The 6,658-nt window shown below is 31.7% G+C and overlaps 1 pseudogene; it reads left to right on the top strand.

Annotated features, from left to right (window-relative positions):
• The first annotated feature begins 1,122 nt into the window (after positions 1 to 1,122).
• On the top strand, positions 1,123 to 3,614 carry LOC111388036 (annotated as a pseudogene).
• Positions 3,615 to 6,658: the final 3,044 nt, after the last annotated feature.

Raw genomic sequence — 6,658 nt, 5'->3', positions numbered from 1 at the left:
TTTCATACGTAAATTTAAATTTTTTTTCTACTTGTTAATCATATATTTTAAAAAAATCACAATTTAAAAACTTATTTTCCCATTAACATGAGCTTAACCTCCCACTCATTCAACCAATAAACAAGAATCAATTGCCTTCTAGGCCTAGCTTAGTGGTGCAAAGGACAGAAGTAAGGTTATCTCATGCCTTGCTGACAACCGCAGTATGGGGGTTCGATTCCTGAAACATGAAATTGGACTCCTTGTAGGTGCAGTGTACATGCAACTCTTGTTCCTTGGCCTGTTGGGGCACATCCTGCGATTTATTTCCCTCACAAAATTCTAAGGGCGGAACGGTGAGGGCCCTCAACATTGGGGTTCAACCTTTTTTAATGTTATTCGTAGTCGCTCATTGCGATAGTCGCCCTACGTGGCATACACATGGCAGGTGATTATTTGATGCATTAATATGATAGTTTTTTTTATTCATTAATGCATCAAATAATCACCTGCCATGTGTATGTCACGTAGGATGACTACCACAATGAACGACTGTAAATATCATTATTCTTTTAATAAAAAAAAATCAATCATAAATTTTAGGGGCGGGACGATGAGATCTTCAAAATTGAGGTTCAACATTTTTTTTCGTTTTTTACCAAACAAGAATCACCATCAATCAAAAAAGTGTCTTTTTTCCCGAAAAAATTCAACTGCCCCCGAACTTATCTCGTGTACTCGTTCTTCAAACCCCAGTAACCAGTCAACTTTATCTTTAACTGATACTTACATCTCGAAAATATTATTCACTAGGTATATAATACATATACTCTACACTATTATTCTCCAGAATGTAAATGTTTATTTGGCCCTCTTTAAAATTTTAAATTATTTGTTATAATATCATTTTTCACCACATATTTACACATTAAAATATTTTACATATAAATTAATATATATTTTTTCAAATTTTTGAACCACACATTTTTTAAATATATTATTTAAAATTCTTTAATTTCTCAAATAATGGGTGACAAAAGGGTAAAATTTTATATACATTATTCTGGAAAGGTAGTCTCAGCAATGCAAAATCTTTGTGTATCTTAATTTTGCTTCCGTAAGAGGTAGTTTTCGAGGGGCCCTGCTTGGTCTGTGTGCCGTTTCCGATTCCTGCCCGCCAAGAAAAAACACACACACTACACATAGTTCGATATCATAAAGATTTGTAAAGTAAAAATCATCAATTAATGCCCATATATAAAAATCTGTATTCCAGCCTCTATGCATAAAGAAAAGACAAGCGTGATACCCGCTTTGATAAGATCTCGTCCTTTATCTTTCTCAGTCTGTGAGAGAAACTGTGTGTGAGAGAGATATAGGGAGAGAGGAATGGGGTTGGCTTTCTGTACTGTATTATGAGCAAAGTACGAAACAAACTTCTTCTTTCAAGAAGATGACTCAAGAAGAAAATGCTCAGTCCTCCTTGCTTGATTCCCTTTACTGTGAAGAGGAAGAGTTGGGAGAATTTGAAGAAGGGAGTGAAAAAATCAACTTTAATGGCGGAAACATGTCTCATTTTCCTCATCTGTTAACAGAACAAGATTTCTTCTGGGAAGATGAAGAACTTGACTCTCTTTTCTGCAAAGAAAATGAAGTATTTCTCGGTGGAACATGCTTTTCTCTTTCTCTGCAGGCACGCACAGATGCAGTGGAATGGATCTTGAAAGTAAAATTTTTTTATGGGTTTTCAGCGTTGACTGCCATTCTTGCAGTAAATTATCTAGACAGGTTTCTTTGCAGCATCCATTTTCAGAAAGAGAAGCCATGGATGATCCAACTTGCAGCTGTAACTTGCCTCTCTTTGGCTGCAAAAGTTGAAGAAACCCATGTTCCCCTCCTCTTAGATCTGCAAGTACGTTATCACTGTGAGCTTTTTAGCTGTTCCTTTTGATAGTATGTAGAGATATGCTGTTAAAAAAAAGGAAAAAAATGAAAAAGAAAAGCTAGAAACACTGTAATTTTAATTACATTTAATTTCTTGCTTATTGGTTTAATATTTTCTTGATTTGATTAGATTGAGGATACAAGGTACATGTTCGATTCCAAAACCATTCAAAGAATGGAGCTTTTGGTGTTATCAGCACTTAATTGGAGGATGAATTCAGTGACTCCAATTTCATTTCTTGATTACATTATAAGAAGGTTAGGATTAAAGAGCAATATTCACTGGGAATTTCTCTGGCGCTGTGAGAATCTCCTTCTCTCTCTAGTGGCCGGTATGCATAAAAAAAGAAACTTAATAGACAAAAATAAGTAACGTAAAAGAAACTACGGATCTCTTATGCATTTTGTATGATTATACAGATTCAAGATTCGTACGTTATCTACCATCTGTCTTGGCTACTGCAACCATGCTTCATGTTATTCATCAAGTTGAACCTTGCAATGCCATTCACTATGAAAATCAGCTTCTTGAGGTTCTCAAAATCAACAAGGTTTGCATTTCTCTTGTTAATTCCACTTTTAGTTCAGTCAACACAAGAAAAAGTGTCCACTCTCTACAATCGTAACTTTCAGACGAGTTGGTTCCACATGTATAAGAGCAAACATGTAAATAATAGTTTCGGACACATGTTGTAAAGAAATATGATTGGTCAGAATTTCAACCAAATAAAAAAAAAAATTCTGAATTTTCTTTTTTCAAATCATTATATAATATCATTATTCTTCGTAAAATAATAATGGGGTTCCTTTTCTTGCATTTTAAACTTTTAGACAACGTGTTTCAGTACAATGATATAAGCTCATCTCATTATGTGACTAGTGGAACCTGTGTTTTTGTTTTTGTAGGATAGAGTGAATGATTGCTATGAGATGATTTCGGATACGTCAAAGAGTTGTTTACATGGCCAAAACAATTCCCAGAAGCGTAAAAATTGTCAAGTTCCGAGCAGCCCAAGTGGAGTAATGGATGAATTTTTCAACTCAGATCGCTCGAACGATTCATGGGGAACTGTAGGATCATGCATTTCTTCAACACATCAGCCTTTCTTGAAGAAAATTAGGGTTCATGAACAGCGAATGAAATTACCTTCTTTAAAGCAGGATTTTTGCGGATGAGATTAAAAGCCCTCATTAGCTATCTAGCTTCGGATAGCAAGCTAAAATTTCGTTCACTGTACTGTCCAGTGATGCTCCGTATTGCATACCAGGCGTTGGTTATGTATTTAAGAGATCAAGTTAAATTGCATGCCTATAATCCCCTCAACCATTATTATCACAAGAAGAGAAGGAAGTAATTAAGAAGAGAATATTATTATCTGAATTAAAGGAAAAAAAAAAGAAAAAGAAAAAAAGAGAATTAATGGTGACAGAAAGAGCTGGCAATTTACACAGGAGCGAAAAGACAGAGAAGCAATGAAGAATGTCTGCACTCGCGCTCTCTCTCTCGTCCTTTTCAAGAATACAATTTTGTATGGACATGTCTATATTTTTATTAATTGAACCCAATATGTATGTTCCATAAATATGTCTCCCTTGTTCCGTGGTATTTAAATAATGTTCCTCTTTAAGAAAGTATTTTAGAGGATTTAGTTGATCCATGATTTATATTTCGATTCATGATTTATGTTTAATCTTTCTTTTGCTTTAAGAAATTTATCGATCAATTCTGATTCTTTCTTTTTCTCTTGATTTATGAAAGCAAGTCGAGAAGTGAAGCAAGTAATAAGATAGATTGCTTTAAACTCCCCTAAAAGAAAGAAAGACTTTAGATACGGAAATCAAAGAAATCTCTTTACGTAAACTTTGATTGGTATACGAGTGGGAACTTGTTTAGTTCAAAAAACATATATGTTTGTCGATTTACAAAATCTCTCTATTGGGAACTACTTATTAACCCATAGTTCTGTCTTTTTTAAATATCGAAGTTGTAGAGGAGTATATTTGGGCTGCAGAGAATTTAATTACCTTTTAAGTTGAGATAGGGTGTGGTTAAACTTTTACTTTTCATTGAAGAGAGGCATTTTTTATTTTTTAAATGAAAGTTGTCTTATTTTAGCTAGACAAAATATTTCAAAAAAATTAATAAAATATATTCAAAAATAGTTTCTTAATCTCATAAACAATTTTTGACTTTCCAAAACTCCTAAGAAACAGGCCCATAAACTCCTCGACTAAGCAAATTCATGCATCTTGACACCACTAAATTGGAGTGACAAAATACACGAGACTAATGTGGTTCGACATATTTGAATACCTATCTATGTATCCTTAGCTAGATTGATGTAATCATCATCCCCCGATCACGACTTAGTTACTTTAAGACTTGAATTCAAATTTTGTTGTCGTTCACACCAACTAGAGGTCAAAACAAGGTTTAAGTGACTACGTAAATAAATTACAATGTCTTTTCTCAAATCATTTAAAGTTTTAAATTTTTTAAAACACATTTTCAATTACTTATTTTTATAAAATTCACAACTTTGCAAAAATACATTTCAGTCAATTTTTTAAAAATCTATTCAAACATGATTTTTAACACAACCAAATAGGATTAGATTTCAACTATTTCCTCATTTATTTATTAGTGAGAGGAAGTGCTTGACATCTTTTCTCCAAGGGGACCCAGTCAATGTCATAAGATGGTCAAATGGAAAACCAAATGATCACATCAATAATTGCTTTTTCATTATAAAGTTTCTTGAAATGCCTATTAGTTTCATATTTTTTTTTTTATTTCTTTTTTTCTAATTACAGTGATCCAATTTCACTATGATAACCCAGAAGACAGTGAACGTCGACAATCATTTTGGTCAAAAAAATTACTTAATTTCAAGACATGCATTTTATCTTTCATTAAACTATTATTAAAGAAGTAGAAAATGAATAACAAATTAAGAAAATACATATTTTAATTAAATATATTTTGTGATACCATCTAATGAAATTCATTAAGTTTATAAACCAAACTTCTAGAGAACCATCTTTTTTCCTCTCTACTTTTTCTTATCTCTTAGCTTAAGCACTTACGACATAATTAAATTATCTAAATTAAATTGCAATCATACTGACAGAAATAGAGTTGTCGATAGTTGATTCAATCTTTTGTAACCCAAATAATGCAATCACACTTAGTCAATCCACCTTATACTCTCAAATCTCGAGTTCAATTTTACCATTTGACTAAATATAATAGATTCTCAATAGGAGGACTCGAATTTTGACTTACTAATCCAATTTTTTTAAGATGATCAAATTGGATTATATTCAAAACCATTCCTACAAGGATTGAATCAACTCGAAATTCCAGGAATTAATTAAAATAAAAGTTAGTCGTCAAAAATAATATACATAGTGATATTTCTATAATATTATTTGTTTCCCTTTTTGGGAGTCATACATCAAAAATTCCATATTCCATTGACAAACGCACTACTTGGATTTAGCAGAATTGAAGGGTCCATTATTCTTAATTTTTTGGCTTTTGCCATTATTTAGCTTTTTTCATGTGTTACACACACATTAATATTAATTATTTTTAAAAGAACCAACAACTCTTTCCATTCCATGCACAACATCTTAGATTATTGAATTTATCATTTGTCGATAAAATTTAAGAACATATTTAATATGTAGTACTTAAAATCATAACGTTTTATTAGTTCAAACGAGTCCTTGAAACACCAATTGTACTGCATACAACTATGATGAACATGGACTTAAAACTATTTTTTCGAATATTTTGCTAATTTACACACGCAACGAGTTATCCATCCTTTTCATATGGAGATAGTAATTGAATTAAAAGGAATTTGGATGGAGAACTCCATGATTACAAAAAGTTAAAAGGTGATAATATTTGAGTTAGGGGGACAAAATCTTTGAGTTTGTGGAAGATCTCTCATGTCCTCTTTTTGTACCTTTGCTTTAAGGTCAAGCAAAGGATGGAGAAATGATCACGATGTGTGATATATTTAGAAAAATTCAATTAAAACAAATCACACCGTAGTATAAGGGTCGTTTGGTATCACTTATACTTTTTGGAGAAGAGTTTCATGAATAAATTATTTTAATTTTATTTGAAAACTAATTTCTAAAAGAATTTTATATTCCGAAAATACTTTTAAAGAAAATTACATTGAATCAGTTTCATTCAAAAAAAATTATAACTAGAGAAACCACTTCTATAAAATTAGGCAAATGGATCTAAAGCATTTTTGGATCTAAGGTTTCTTTTGACTTCTCAAAAGTCATATCAAAAAGATCCTAGATATACATATAATAACAAATTGAGTTTTGTTATCAATGCATTTGAGGGGTGAGGGCAACTCCATGAATTTAATCTTTCATAGCTTTGTGCAATTGCTCTATCTATTATAAAGTTCAAAATAAATCGATTCTTAACAATCATGACATGTTTTGTTATTTTTAGCGTAACGACACTTCTTTATAAAACAAGATTGAGAAATGTAAATGCATTTCATAAGGCGAGTTTGTCACTTTTATTCATTTACCCAAGAAGAAAAGATTATCATAATAAATCCCTTGAGTCCTCTATAAGAGAATTCCAAGAATAAAGAAGTAGTTATGAATATCTAGAATCGTATTATTTTATAAGAACTAGATTAGATAAGCCATCTTGTTTGATCACGACCAATCCAAAATTCGATTTCGTTAC

The sequence above is a fragment of the Olea europaea genome, chromosome 3 (assembly GCF_002742605.1).
Source record: "Olea europaea var. sylvestris chromosome 3, O_europaea_v1, whole genome shotgun sequence".
Lineage (NCBI taxonomy): Eukaryota > Viridiplantae > Streptophyta > Magnoliopsida > Lamiales > Oleaceae > Olea > Olea europaea.
Note: the sequence above shows the minus strand (reverse complement) of the source record. Positions and strands in the feature narration are given on the sequence as shown.